Below are 16,146 nucleotides of genomic sequence, written 5' to 3'. Positions count from 1 at the left end.
ACCGCATACATTAGTATGTATTATTTCCAATAAGTCAGTAGCTCGTTCCATTGTTCCGGAGAACGGAGTTTTAGTCATCTTGCTCATAAGGCACGGTTCGCAAGCACCAAGTGATTCATAATCAAGTGATTCCAAAAGCCCATTAGCATGGAGTTTCTTCATGCGCTTTACACCGATATGACCTAAACGGTAGTACCACAAATAAGTTGCACTATCATTATCAACTTTGCATCTTTTGGCTTCAATATTATGAACATGTGTATCATCACGATCGAGATTCAACAAAAATAGACCACTCAGCAAGGGTGCATGACCATAAAAGATATTACTCATATAAATAGAACAACCATTATTCTCTGATTTAAATTAATAATTGTATCGCATCAAACAAGATCCAGATATAATGTTCATGCTCAATGTTGGCACCAAATAACAATTATTTAGGTCTAAAACTAATCCTGAAGGTAGATGTAGAGGTAGCGTGCCGACGACGATCACATCAACCTTGGAACCATTTCCCACGTGCATCGTCACCTCGTCCTTAGCCAATCTTCTTTAATTCGTAGCCATTGTTTCGAGTTGCAAATATGAGCAACAGAACCAGTATCAAATACCCAGGCGCTACTACGAGCATTAATAAGGTACACATCAATAACATGTATATCAAATATACCTTTCACTTTGCCATCCTTCTTATCCACCAAATACTTGGGGTAGTTCCGCTTCCAGTAATCAGTCCCTTTGCAGTAGAAGCACTCAGTTTCAGGCTTAGGTCCAGACTTGGGTTTCTTCTCCTAAGCAGCAGCTTTCTTGTTGTTGTTCTTGAAGTTCCCCTTCTTTCCTTTACCCTTTTTCTTGAAACTAGTGGTCTTGTTGACCATCAACACTTGATGCTCCTTCTTGATTTCTACCTCCGCAACATTTAGCATTGTGAAGAGCTCGGGAATCGTTTTCATCATCCCTTGCATATTATAGTTCATCATGAAGCCTTTATAGCTTGGTGGCAGTGATTGAAGAACCCTGTCAATGATACTATCATCAGGAAGATTAACTCCCAGCTGAGTCAAGTGGTTATGGTACCAGATGTCAGTGTACAAAAGTGTGGGTACTTCTGTACCCCTTACTTGTGCACGGACGGTCGCAGCCACGCCTATAGCAGGGCTTGGTAAAGCAGAGAAGGATGGCGGGAAGCAAGACAAGAACAATGGATATCAAGACAGATGCTCAAAGTAACAAGCAACAAAAGGCTAGCAGAGCCACGCCCGGCAACAAGCCTTGCCGAGGCGACCTGCGAGGCCCCCGGCAAGCTCCTTGCCGGGAAAGCTTGCGAAGAGACCATCAGGGCCACCACCCTTGGGGTTGAGAGCACTGACACCATCGACAACATTAAGACCAATATTTGGAAAGCACATGTCTGGAAGCATGCAGCCCCTCATGAAGATTGGCAACCCACGAATCCACGTGGGATCAGAAGACGAAGACCCCCGGCAAGACCCTTGCCGGGGACGGCTCCAAGGCCCCGGACAAGCCTTGCCGGGGATGATCGCTGGGCCACAGCCAGACCCACGCCCGGCAAGGTTTCGCCACTTCACCACCACTCCAGTGCGGGGACGGGCATGCCAGCTAAGCAGGCGCCTACATGGTGGCATGTAGATCTTTGTGGAAGCCTACCATTTCTCCAACACAGCAGTTGGTTGGCCAGCATGGCATTGCATGCCTCATTGGCCCGGACATGTGGCGAGGCAAGGAGGAGTGGCGAAGGACGAGATGGCCTCTGTTGTCGTCCCCAATAAAGCGAGAGGACACGTAGGCAACGCATTAAATGCGCTTGTCCTATGTTGATCGAATGATAAGCTCGTACCACTGTAGCTTGCCACCTCGTGTGTGCCACTGTGGCAACCCCTTTGTGTATAAAAGGAGGCTCGAGGTGCACAGAGAGATATTCGGACTTTTGGACAAAGCACACACCATAGCTAGTTCAAAAGCTCAAGAACACACATATAACCACACAAAGCAGGACTAGGGTATTACGCATCTCTACGGACCGAACCTGGATAAAAAACCCTCTATGCGCTAATGGCTCGACCTGCTCTTCACGCAACTAACCCCTCGCCGAACGTAGAAGGGATCCTTGTGACCCCGTAGGTGATCGGTTTCCCCGACATCTTTGGTGCACCAGGTAGGGGGCGTTAGTTGTGAGAATCTGGTCCGTTAGTTAGGGAAGTAGTTTCTTTGTCACCATGGCACCGAAGAAGAAGAAGACCGCGATGATCGGCCCGTCCGGGGATGCTCCGCCCGCACACACGCGAGCGGGCGACGGGGCGGGCACTAGTGGTGGAGGAGATCGAGATCATCCACACCATCCGAATACAAGAAGCCAGGCCGCCGACGTCCTCCTCAGCGGCGATGGAGGTCAGTGCGATGTCGTGCCCAGGGATGGAGTTGTGCCACCTGCGGGTGGTGCGAGGACCTCCAAGGGAAGAAGATCGACCTTGCCAATGCACGTGTTGTTGTCCTCTCAGCTCATGCACGACGAAACGTGCCGCGATGTTGAGGACCCTAGGCGTCACCACGGCAAGAGCCCTCAGTGTCACTCTCAAGACACGCAGGTCCGACATGCATGCGATGATGCAGGCGAAAAGAGCGCGCGACAGCGGAATCATGATGGGACTCCTTCTAACATCGTTAGAAGTCCGAGTTCCTCCCATTCCTCGCGCCTGTCACTGCGACCCACGCGAGCGGAAGCGCTGCCGCGAGCGCAGCTGCTCCTCAACTTTCCTCCTGCCTTGGAGAAGCAAGAAGAGTGGTGGGCTGCTATACAAAGCCTTATTGGCCATGCCAACGGGGATGGACACCGGGGAGCAAGCCCCTCGCGGCGCCGAAATGACGAGACGACGCGTGCAGGCAGTGGAAGGGTCGAAGGTGCCGCAACCACGGTGCACTCCCCTCCGCCATGGTCGGCCATCGGGGCGACGCCCGGGACAACGTGTCCATGTCGTCATCAGACCCACGGACACGCCATGACCAACGGCAAGTTCCTCGAGAGTGCCTCAAGGAGGACGTCCGGACTACTATCGAGCGGCGACGGGAATCACGTCACCAGTCTGATAGGCATGCTGGGCCCGCTGAGTACAGGCCTGCGCCGGGAGATGCTAGCGACTTGCCATATGCAATCACTTGTCCAGCATTCACCCGCGAGCTGCGGCAGTTCCAGTGGCCCAACACCCGCACGTTCAAACCAGAGGTCCCAGAGAAGTACGACGGGAAGAATCACCCGTCCGAGTTCCCGAGCGTTTACACTATCGCGATGCAAGCTGCCGGAGCACGAGACGATAAGATACTCGCCAACTATTTCCCGTTGGCACTTAAGCCCAACGTCAAGTCATGGTTGATGCATCTGCCGATAGATTCCATTGCTTCTTGGTCCGATATGTGCCACGAGTTTGTTGGTGCCTTCACGGGCGGCCACTTAGCTCCTGGGTAGGCAAGTGACTTGCATGTGGTCCCTTAGAGAGACGGCGAATCCTTGTGCAAGTACATAAAGAGGTTTAGCCGTGTGCAGTACAACATCCCCGATGTTCATCTAACCACTGTTATCAGTGTGTTTCACTAGAACGTGCCCAAGCGAAAGATGCATGAAGAGTTGGCCATGAACAAGGTCGCAGATGTTGCTGAACTGTACGTTTCTGGCTGACAGATGTGCCCGAGCGGAGGAAGGAGGGAAGTACCCCAGCGAAGACGCCGATGTGGGAAGTGACTCAGAAGACAAAGACATCGTCGCCCCAGCAAAGAAAGGCCAACGGCGTAACTGGAAGCGCAAGGGCAAGACCATGCTTGCCGTCGAGGAATCCGGCGACCCCGACACCGCCAAAAAGGCCAAGGTTGACGACCCCGGCAAGGAGGTTGCCGGGTGCGATGCCTGCCAGGCCTTGGCAGCTGCCGGCAAGTCAGAGGGCACCGACAAGCAGTACTACAAGATTCACTGTACCAAGGGCCACGACCTCCAGAACTACCGCCAAGTGGAGTTGCTGATGGAGAAGCAAAGGGCTAAGTATGAGAGACGAGACAAGGAGAAGGGCCAAGGAGGTGCTGAAGGGTCCGGCAAGAAGCGCAGCGGCCAAGGAGGATGCGGCAATACGGAAAAGCAACAAGAGAGGCCTGCCCAAGGCCGTGACAAGAAAGAGAAGGATGACGATCATGATGACGATGATGAATCCACCGAGCATGAGTTACAAAAGGCGACAGAAGTCATTTGTGTCAACGGAGGTGCTTCGCTGCATTCTTCCCACCGCCAACTGAAACAGTGGGCGTGTGAGGTTAATGCAATGGAACCAATGGTCGACACCTAGAAGCCGTTGAGGTGGTCCCACACGCCTATCATTTTCGACATCGAGGATTACCCTGATCGCACCACTGTGGTCGGGTGTTTGCCGTTGTTGGTATCCCCAACAATATGCAACCTCAAGGTGACGAAGATGTTAGTTGACGGTGGGGTCGGCCTTAACATGATCTCGCCCAACGTGGTCAAGAGGCTGCAGATCCCCGGTAAGGACCTCGAGGAGATGGGAACGTTCCAAGGGATCAATCCGGGGAGGAGTCAGCCCAAGGGAAAGGTCATGCTACCTGTTACATTTGGTGGCGACCTCAACTACAGGATAGAGAGGATCGTTTTCGATGTCGCTGAGATCCCATTACCATACAACGGGATCCTTGGCCGCGCCGCGCTGGCCAAGTTTATGGCGGTGTCACACTACGCGTACAACAAGTTGAAGATGCCTCGCCCAATGAGCATCATCACCGTCAGCTGCGATAGGAAGGATGCGCTTGTCTGCATCGATCAGCTATATCGAGAGGCGGTTGCAACATCTGTCGCCAAGGTACCTGCTCCTGCCACCGAGAAGAGGACCAGTAAGGCCTCGACCGCCGGCAAAGACTCCTGGCTCCAGCAAGGGCTCCTGTACCCTCTCCCGCAAATGCGCCTCCTTGGAGTGATGTGTTTCCGCTTGAGATGTACCAGAGAGCTCTACTGGCAAGAGCAAAAAGTCCAAGGCGGCCCCGCCAGAAACCAAGAAGGTGTCCGTCAAGGAGGATGGCACGGGTGGAGCTTTCGTCATAAGCTCCACCCTTCACAGCAAATAGGAAAGCGCGCTCGTCGCCTTCCCGCGGGCGAATGTCAACGTGTTTGCATGGCAAGCATCCGACATCCCCAGCGTTCCCAGGGAGGTGATTGAGAACCATCTAGTCGTCTGCCCTCATGCACGGCCGTCAAGTAGAAGGTCAGGAAGCAAGCTTTGGAGCGACAAGAGTTTATCATCAAGGAGATCAGGAGGTTGGAGGGAGCAGGTTTGGTCAAGGGAGTTCTCCACCCAACGTGGTTGGCCAATCCGGTCGTAGTACGTAAGGCAAATGGGAAGTGGAGGCTATGTATCAACTATACTGATATCTATAAAGCTTGTCCGAAGGATCCTTTCCCGTTGCTACATATCGACCAGATATTGGACTCCATTACTAGGTGCGACCTGTTGTCGTTCCTTGATGCTTACTCAGGGTATCATTAGATCTTCATGACAAAGGAAGATGAAGATAAGACCGCGTTCATCACCCCATGTGGTATGTACTTTTTTGTACGGATGACTTCCGGGTTGAAAAGCGCTGGTTCAACGTTCGCCCGAGCAGTCCAAATTGGTTTTGAGCCCCAGTTCCATAGAAATATGGAAGCTTACTTGGATGATATAGTAGTCAAAACCAAGGACAGGGCCATGCTCGTGTAGGACCTGGAAGAAACTTTTGCAAACTTGCGTAGGATCAACCTCAAGCTCAACCCACAGAAGTGTGTGTTCGGTGTTCCGTCCGGCAAGATTCTTGGGTTCTTTGTGTCTCAACGCGGGGTCGGAGCAAATCCTGACAAGATCAAAGCAATCGAGCAAATTGAGGTGCCAAGACGGGTAAAAGATGTCCGAAGGCTTGCCGGCTGCGTCAGCGCCTTGAGCAGGTTCATCTCTAAGTCTGCTGAGCATGCCCTCCCCTTTTTCAAGATTTTGAAAAAGGCGGGTCCAATGAAATGGACCCCGGAGGCAGAGGCAACACTGCAATATTTGAAGAGATACCTCTCCTCTACGCCAATACTGGCCACACCCAAGCCACAAGATCCGTTGTTGCTATACCTGGCAACGGCAAAACAAGTGGTCAGTGCTGCGCTAGTGGCACAGAGAGAAGTTGAGGAAGAGGCAACAGCAGCGGCAAGGCCCTTAGGAGAAGAGCCGGACCCGGCAGGATCAAATCCTGGCAAGGGAGAGCCCCTAGCAGGATCCGAACCCGGTAAGGCAGTGTCTGCGCAAGCAAGCGAGGTAAAGCAGCAGAAGAAGATGGTGCAGCACCCAGTTTACTTTGCCAGCTCCCTCTTGCAGGGGGCTAGGTCGAGGTACTCTGGGATGCAGAAGTTGCTTTTCGGTCTCCTTATCGCCTCGAGAAAGCTGCGTCGTTATTTCCAAGCACACAAGATCACCGTCGTCACTCGCCTCCCGTTGCAACGGATTTTGTACAATCCGGATGCAATGGGGAGGATTGTGGAATGGGCAGTGGAGCTATCAAGCTTTGGGCTTAGGTTTGAAAGTATCTCGATGATTAAGAGCAGAGCCTTGGCAAAATTCATAGCAGAATGGACATCCACGCCCGACGAAGAAGTCCAAGAGACCGCCCTTCCCAGCAAAGAGGCAAGTAGTTATTGGATTATGTACTTTGATGGGGCTTCCTCGTTATAAGGTTCTGGCGCCGGCATGTTGCTCGTGGTGCCCGCCGGAGAATACCACAAGTACGTGATCCTGATGCACTTCCCCTGGGAGAGGTCGACCAACAACACCGCAGAATACGAGGGGCTGCTTGCTGGTCTCAGGATCGCAGCGGACCTTGGGATCAGGAAGCTTATTATCAGAGGAGATTCACAACTTGTCGTCAGGAAAGTTAACAAGGATTATCAGGGCCCGCTGATGGAGGCTTCCGTGGATGAAGTAAGGAAGTTGGAAGAGAGCTTTGACAGTCTGCAAGAGGAGCATGTTCCTCAGGCAGAGAACAGCTCGCCAATGACTTGTCAAAATGCGCCACCATCAAGCTACCTATGGAACCAGGTACCTTTGTGCTTCAATTGACTTAGCCATCCGTAGAACCCTTAGCAGGACAGAACAAGCGAAAGAAGGTGGGGCCCGGCAAGTACTTTCCCGCAGAGCTCCCAGGAGTTGCCGGGAAATAAGTTGTTGGGTACCCCAAGCTTGCCGAGGGGCAGCAGCCTCCGGCGGGGCCCTAGGCCCCTGCCGTCGAAGCAGCTGCCCCCGTGGCAGAAGACATGCCTTTGGTTCTTGCCATCGAGCCTCAGGCTCCAGCATGGGCACAACATACAGTCTGTTTCCTCCAAACAGGCAAGCTTCCTGAGGAGCAAGAAGAAGAAGAGAAAGTAGCCCGTCGGTCTAGCATGTACCAGTGTGTGGACGATGTCCTTTACAGAAGAAGGCCGAACGACGTGAAATTGAAGTGTATTACTCGAGAGGACGGGCTGGAGCTGTTAGCAGAGATACACGGAGGCATATGTGGCTCCCACATAGGGTCAAGAGCCCTTGCCGGCAAGGCATTCCGGCAAGGTTTCTTCTGGCCCACTGCCCTTTAGGATGCAACGACACTAGTAACCAAATGTGAAGCGTGCCAATTTCATTCAAAGAAGCTTCATCAACTAGCTCAAGCCCATCAAAGAATCCCTCTCTCCTAGCCATTTTCGGTCTAGGGGCTCGACATACTGGGCCCCTTTCCCCACGCTTTCGGGGGCTTTGAGTACTTGTACATCGCGATTGACAAGTTTACAAAGTGGCCAGAAGTGGAGCCAGTGAGAAAGGTGACAGCACAATCAGCCGTCAAGTTCTTCAAGGGACTCCTCTGCCGTTTTGGTGTGCCAAACAGAGTCATCACCGACAACGGCACACAGTTCATGAGCCGCACCTTCATGCAGTCTATCCAGGACCTCGGTAGCAAGGTTTGCTTTGCTTCTGTTGCTCATCCGAGGAGCAACATCCAAGCAGAAAGGGCAAATGCTAAATGTTGTGAGGCCTCAAAACAAGGACTTTCGACGGGCTGCGCAAATGTGGAAGGCGCTGGATTGATGAACTGCCAACGGTTCTTTGGTCAATCAGAACAAAACCAAATCGGGCCACTGGCCAGACACCCTTTGCCCTGGTCTACGGGGTAGAAGCAGTTCTCCCCACTGAACTCATATACGGGTGTCGGGGAAGCTGATCCACGAACACCTATGGGGCCGGCGGACCGAGCCCCTTTCGGTTCGGCGGGGGGCGGAGGTTGCACGAAGAGCAGATCGAGGCGAAGCACACGAGCAGTTTACCCAGCTTCGGAGCTCTCCGGAGAGATAACACTCCTACTGCTGCTTGTCTGATTGTAATGTGTTCTTGCTCAGGAGCGCTGAGTGCCACAGTATACACGAGCTGCTAACAAGACCGAGCGTGAGCATTTTGTGGGTTCGAACCCCCTCTACGTTGCGCATGGGCCTCCTTTTATATGCTCAAGGGGTCACCGACAGGTGGTAATGCAGACGAGGGTAAAAATGGAAAAGAAGTTGCGGTTGGTACAGCTACCTGCACAGTGCATCCTACCTAACCCTGACGGCAGGGGACAAAGGCATTAAATGCCCGTCCATGTCACCCAAACAATGCAGAAAAGGACCGTCAAGGACGCCATCATTCGCCACGATGGTAATCTTGTCAGCGTCGCTTGCCACCTCGCACCGCTGGCTGCTCAGCCTCCTGCCACGCACGCCTGGGAAGGCCCCAGGGCGACATGTTGGTGGATGCGCTGGAGCGTGGGTGCAGAGTGATAACCTGCCGCGGCAAGCGCCTTGCCGCGGCCGTTGTCTTGTCGCGTCCGGAAGCTTGTTGCTCACCGGGTCTTGCCGGGACGCGTGGCGCGTCGCGGCAAGTTCCTCGAAATGCCTTGGTTGGCCTTCCCGGCAAGCTCCTCTTGCCAGGGCCTTGTCTTCTTGGCTTAAATACTTTGTTCTTGAATGGCTCCAAAGGAACCACGGAGGACCTTGGCGGTCACCCGGCAAGCCTTGCCGCGGGGCGCTGCAACTGCTCGTGCACAAGTTCGGGATACTAGGGTACCCCTATTCTAGTACACCGACAGGAGCCCCCGGGCCTGGGCCTCACACGGTGCCGAGCACTATTGGGCCAGGCCCAAAACAGGGCACGGGCACGCGCGGCCTGGGTTACACCGTATCTTACTCTGTATCCACCGCGCCCTCCCCGAACAGCACGCGTTGAATGCGGCATCGTGGGAGAGATCATGGGTGGTTTCTTTATTCGGAAGGGCGAAACGTCCGCCCCCTCCCTCTTTATAAGCAGGGGAAACAGGGGCAGTTTGCCCACTTCGCTGGTTGTTACTCTATTCTCGAAAATCTCCGCTGCTCCCCCCTTCTTCTCAAAGCCGAAAGAGAGCAGCGCTCCGCCCCCCATCGCCACCGACGCCACCAACGCCGCCGATCTCCCCCGCCACCTCCGCCATGGCTCCGAAAGCCGACAAGGGGAAGGGCGTGAAGTCAGCCGAGGCACAGCGGCTTGCGGCGCTGTGAAAGGAGCGGGCCATCTTCCCCCCTCAGCTTGACGCAAAGGAGCTGAGGGAGTACTACTACCTTTTCTGGTCGACGGAGACGCGAGCGCATCCGTGCACGAAGGTACTCCCGGCTACTGCTTCGAGACTGGCTCCGAACGGGTATCCCTTCTTTGCGCTGTTCTTCTATTGCAGGCTTTGCCCGCCCTACTCTGAATTCTTCTGTGACATCATGAACACCTACGGGTTCCACCTCCTTGACTTCACCCCCAATGTTGTCCTGACCATGGCAATTTTCGCACATCTGTGCGAAAAATTTGTCGGAGTCCATCCAAACGTAGCCCTCTTCCGCCACTTCTTTATGCCTCGGGTTGAGAGAGGAGAGCCCCTCACCGGCGGAATCGCTTGGATCTCGAGAGTCGGCAAGAAGGAAGCCTATCTGGAGGGAGAGCTCCGCAGCAAGTGGGATGAATGGAGAGCAGAGTGGTGCTGGATTGTCGAGGAGAACCCGCAGCCATTTACTGCCCTGCACCAAGCCCCAATAGTACACGGCAACGATTGGAGCAATGTGGACCCGGAAGATGATAGGCTGAAGATTGCCATCAACCGTATCCTTCGCCTCAGGCTTGCCGGGCTCACTGTAGGCGCAGTGGGCGCAGATTTCCTTCGCCGCCACATCGCCCCCCTGCAGGAAAGGGGGAGACCCGCCTGGGAGTTCCAAAACTCGGCGGATATCATGAGGCTGCACCCAGGCCTCAACTTCAACTTCACTGTTCTGGAGCTGGACGCGATGCTCCTGGAGCTGTTCAAGCGCGATCCCCAGCATCCATTCATGTTGCCGCGGGATGTCGTTCCGCTATGCAACAATTCTTCGCTCGACCACATTCGCGCAATGATGCCGCTATGAGACTTGCACGGAATCGTCCCGACTTGGCAAGAGCCGGCAGACGACGTCGTGCGGGATTTCTTTGACGGCCTGGTAGAAGTGCCGGTTCGCGCGATGAGCAGAAGAGCCTCACCCGCGACACCACCAATGCGGAGATGCAGCGCATCGCCACCAAGCTGGAAGAGGCGGCAGCAGCCGCGGGCGTGGGCGTGTTTGGGTTCACCGTGGAGGAGGCAGAGGCAACAGAGGCGGCAAGCCTTGCCGAGCGAGAGGAGTTTGCCGACGAGGAAGAGCTTGCCGGGCCTGATGCTGAGCCGAGCGAGACCGGTGAGGAAGAGCTTGTCGGGCCCGAGCCTTCAAACAGCTTGCCGCAGGCGGAGCCCCCGGCCCCGCCCAGAAGGCGTCTCCGCAAGGCCGCGGACGTAGCGGGGCGGCAGACGGGTCAATAGCCGCCGAGCCGCGCGACACGCTCTACCGCGGCAAGCACCGTTGCCGCGGGAGCGCCTCACGCCGCTGCGGCAACTGGAGCGGGGTCTTCCCGGCCCACCGCTACTGCTCCTGCCAAGCGGGCAAGGGAGCCTACTCCTCCACCTTGTCGCACCGGAGGCGAGCCGAACTTTGATCTCTCCGCGCTCAGCTCCGACGAGGAAGAAGAAGAGTAAGATTCCTTGCTGTCCTCGTAGTTCTTCAATTCTTGCTGTCTTGTCTTGTGTCTGATTTGCTTTACTCTGAACCTGTTCCTTTTCAGGACTCTGGCCCAGAGAGCGGCGAAGAGAGCCAAGGCCCCGGTGATTGTCATCGAGGACAACCCCACCACGACGGCAGAGGACGTGTTCGAGACCACCTTGTCGGACCCGGCAACCATTCCTCAAAGCAGCCCCCTGCGCAGCCCCCACGTAAGTATATGGTTTACTTCATGCTGTCAGGCGCGCATGGGTGCTCTTCTTTTGCTGATATCTGTCTATTGGTTTGTGTAGGAGCAGAGCAGCCTCACCAGGAGGACCCGGAGGCTTCTCCCGAAGTGCTATCTGCTTCGACTACACCGCCAAGGGAGGCTTCCCCGGCAAGGGAGCGTTCTCCGACAAGGGAGAACTCTCCGGCAAGGGGCAGTTCTCCGGCAAGGGACAGCGCCAGTGATCCTCCGGTGGTTGAGACCAAGACTGTAGATCCTAGCACAGGTAACCCTTTTGCCCGAAAACTTCCCTTGGGTTCTTCTTCTTCTGATTTTCTTTTTGAGTGTTTGCTTGACCTTTCTCCCTTCTTCGGTTGTCAGATCCACCTGCCACAGAGCCGATGGAAACCAAGGCCACCGGCGAGGAGAACGCGCGCGGCAACAACGACGACGCCGCCGCCACCGAAGAAGAGGCCGATGCTGATGATCCCGCCGGCGAAGAGGCCGCCAAGGCTGCCGCTGCAGAAGCAGGCGAGGGATCCGGCGATCGCACTGACGGCCCCGAGGCCGTAGGAGGGCCAGGCGCTATGCCGACCGCCGATCCCTCCACCGATGCTGCAGCGCCAGGCCCCGAAGAGCCCCAGTCCGGCGCCTACTTGAAGGCCGGCGACGCTATCTTCATCAAGCTCCCCTGGGCGTCAAGCTCCAAGGCGCCGGTCGAAGGAGAAATTTTGGACAGAGAAGTACTCGCCTCCGCCGGGCTGACGCTGGTCGACGCGCCAAGCAGCAGCAGCGACGAGTCTGAGGAGGAGCGGCTGCTGTGGAAGCTGCTGTCGCTCTACCGCGCCCGACAAGCCAAGCTGGCGTCCCGAGAAGCACTTGTCACGAGGGCGGGAGTGGATATTGAGAAGCGCGCCGAGGAGCTCAGGGGTCTCAGGCAGGAAACTCTCCGGTCTCTGGCGGAGGAGCGGGAGCAACTTCTCGAGGAGCGGAAAGCCTTCCTCTTCGAGAAGGCTGAAGTTGAAGAGAAGCAACGGCTTGTCGCCGAAAATCTATTTGCGCAGGAGGGAGAGTTGGCGCAGCGCAAGGTCAACCTTGACAGCCACGAGGAGTAGCTTGTCGCGCGCGAGCAAGCAATTGGCGGGGCTCTCAAGGAGGCAAGGGATGCTGCCGCAGCTGCCGAGGCCACTAAGAAGGAGCTGGAGACGAAGGTGGCGCAGCTGGAAGCCGATCTCAGGGCGAGTGGCGCAGCTGGCGCAGCTGGAAGCTGCAGGGTCTTCTCGCTGAGAGGAGCAAGGAGCTCAGCACCGCCAAGGATTCCAATGAGGATCTCGAGTTGAAGCTGGCCACCTTGACTCAGACGCTGGACGGCGCCAAGGAGCGGGAGGTGGCCTTGTCGGAGAAGGTCAAGGCCGACGAGGCGCTGCTGGCGAGTGCTGCTGCCTCCCAAAATGCTTTTAGGGAGACAGTGGAGCACTGGACCGAGGGTCTGGTGAATATTGCCGCCGCCATCAACGGGGAGCTGGCGTAGCTAGGAATGGAGGAGCTCGGGTACTCCTCCGACGAGCACCTCCAACCCAGCGCCAAGCTCAGCTTGTTCTTCAAGGGCGTGGCGACGGCCCTCCAGCGACTCCGGGAGAAGATCCCAAAGCAGCTGGCCGACGAGTCGTGCAAGATTTGCGCAGGGGCTCTCCAGAAGGTGCTGATGAAGGTGGCCTTCCGCAATCCAGGCCTCAACCTCACCAACGTCCTCAAATCCTTGCCGCTGGATGCTGATCTGGATGCACTCAAGGCCCTTGTCGCACCCATTGTGGATAAGGTGAGCGAGATCAAGAGGGTTGAGGGCGATCGCGTAGATTAGGCCGCCCTTTTTTTCTTTTTTTTCCCTTGTCGCCGCGGGGGTTGGTGCTGCACAAAGTGTCAGATAATGCATGCAAATATAAAGTAGAAAGCATGAAATTGACAAGATGTGCGGAGTACATGAGCTTTACTTATGCACGAGATCTGCGCCCGGCTTTGTACAAAGGATTACATGCAACATCGGCAAGACTTGTACAAAGGGTGGTTGCCGGAACGGGTTCCGGCAACCGCGTCCTACGGGTAAAACTTACGAAGATGCTCAATGTTCCAGGAGTTGCTCACCGGAATGCCATCTTCGGTCTCAAGGCGGACAGCGCCAGGCCTAGTGACTCGTTTCACCCGGTAAGGGCCTTCCCACTTCGGCGTCAACTTGTTGGAATTCTTGGCGGACTGAACGCGCCAAAGAACAAGGTCGCCTTCCTCGAAACTTCTGGCATTAACTTTGCGGCTATGGTAGCGGCGCAAAGCTTGCTGGTATCGAGCAGCTCGTACAGCAGCCTGAAGACGGTCCTCCTCAAGGAGAAGCACGTCATCTTGTCGCAGCTGCTCTTGCTGAAGCTCATCATAAGCGAGCACTCGAGGTGACCTGTATACGAGTTCCGTGGGGAGAACTGCCTCTGCTCCATAAACTAAAGCGAAAGGTGTCTGGCCAGTGGCTCGATTTGGTGTCGTCCTGATCGACCAAAGAACCACCGGCAGCTCCTCTATCCAGTTCTTTCCGCACTTGCACAGCCTGTCGAAAGTTCTGGTGTTGAGCCCGCGCAGCACTTCAGCATTTGCCCTCTCTGCTTGACCGTTGCTTCTCAGATGAGCAACAGAAGTGAAGCAGACCTTGGCGCCAAGGTCTTGGATGTACTACATGAAGGTGCGGCTCGTGAATTGTGTGCCGTTGTCGGTGATGATCCTGTTAGGGATCCCGAAACGGCAAACAATCGACCTGAAGAACTTGACTGCTGACTGTGCTGTCACCTTCCTCACTGGTTCCACTTCTGGCCACTTTGTGAACTTGTCGATTGCAACGTACAAGTACTCAAAGCCCCCGATAGCTCGGGGAAAGGGGCCGAGGATATCGAGCCCCCAGACCGAAAATGGCCAGGATAAAGGGATCGTCTAGAGAGCTTGAGCTGGCTGGTGTATCTGCTTGGAATGGAACTGGCACGCTTCACACTTGGTTACTTGTGCAGTTGCATCCTGGAGGGCTGTCGGCCAAAAGAAACCTTGCCGGAACGCTTTGCCGGCAAGTGCTCTTGCGCCAATGTGGTGACCACATATGCCTCCACGTATCTCTGCCAACAGCTTTTGTCCGTCTTCCCGGTGAATACACTTCAATTTCACGCCGTTGAGTCTTCTTCTGTACAGTGTGTTGTCAACAAATTGGTACATACTTGACTGCCGGGCTACTCTTTCCGCTTCTTCTTTCTCTTTGGGAAGTTCTCCTGTCTGAAGGAAATGGACAATCTGATGTGCCCATGTTGGAGCTTGCGGCTCGACAACAAGGACTAAAGGCACATCTGCTGCTGCGGGAACATCCGCTTCTACGGCAAGAACTCGCGGCTCAGCCGGAGCTTGATGTTCCCCGGCAAGCTTGCCGGAGCAAAGCTTGCCGGGAGCGTCTGCTTCAACGGAACAAACCTCATGGCTTGCCGGAGCAGACTGCTCCTCAGCATCTTTGGTGTTGATCTTGAGGACCTTCTTGGCGGCGGCTTCGGGAAGCTCTGCCGGAAAATAATCACTAGAAATCAACTTCCTCTTCTTGCTTTGTCCAGTTGATGGTGTTACGGATGGTTGAGTCAGCTTGAGCACAAAGATCCCTGGTTCCACAGGTAACTTAAGTGCGGCGCACTTTGAAACGCCATCAGCAATGTCGTTCTGAGCTCTCGGAACATGCTCCATGTGTAGGCCGTCAAAGTGCTCTTCTAACTTTCTCACTTCATCAACGTAAGCTTCCATCAATGGACTCTGATAATTCTTGTTCACTTGGCGGACGACAAGCTGTGAGTCACCCCTGACAATGAGCTTCTTGATCCCAAGGTCTGCTGCGATCCTGAGACCGGCAAGCAAACCTTCATACTCTGCAGTATTGTTCGTTGCTTGCTCCTTGGGAAAGTGCATCTGGACTACGTACTTGAGGTGCTCTCCGGTGGGTGCAACTAGTAGCACGCCCGCACCGGCGCCTTGCAGCGAGAAGGCACCGTCAAAGTACATCAGCCACTCTTTGCTTGCTTCCTTGACGGGGATGCTCGTTTCTGGAATTTCTTCATCTGGTGTTGGTGTCCATTCTGCTATGAACTCTGCTAATGCTCTGCTTTGGATAGTCGAAGTGCTCTCAAACTTGAGGCCAAAGCTTGACAGTTCCAGCGCCCACTCGACAATCCTGCCTGTTGCTTCGGGATTTTGCAGTATCCTCTTCAGCGGAAAACGAGTGACGACTGTGATCTCATGTGCTTGGAAGTAATGGCTCAGCTTTCTCGAGGCCATGAGAAGGCCAAAAAGCAATTTCTGCACACCAGAGTACCTTGATCTAGCCCCCTGCAGAAGGGAACTGACAAAGTAAACTGGGCGCTGCACCATTCTCTTCTGCATCTTCTAGTGCTCCTACGCAGATCCATCCTTGTCGGGACCAGAGCTTGCCGGTGAAGTCCTCTGCTTGTCGCTAGATGCATCTGCCGTGGTTGTTGGCTCATCATCCGCCTCCCTCTCCGCTACTAACGCAGCACTAACCACTTGATTGGTCGCCGCTATATACAGCAGCAACTTCTCTTGTGGTTTAGGTGCGACAAGTGTTGGAGTGGAGGACAGGTATCTCTTTAAGTCTTGCAGTGCAGCCTCCGCTTCCGGAGTCCATTTCATTGGACCCGCCCTTCTCAATATTTTGAAAAATGGCAGGGCGCGCTTAGCAGACCTAGAG

The sequence above is a fragment of the Triticum aestivum genome, chromosome 7B, assembly GCF_018294505.1.
Source record: "Triticum aestivum cultivar Chinese Spring chromosome 7B, IWGSC CS RefSeq v2.1, whole genome shotgun sequence".
Classification (NCBI taxonomy): Eukaryota; Viridiplantae; Streptophyta; class Magnoliopsida; order Poales; family Poaceae; genus Triticum; species Triticum aestivum.
The sequence above is the reverse complement of the archived record's forward strand: the minus strand, read 5'-3'. Positions refer to the sequence as shown.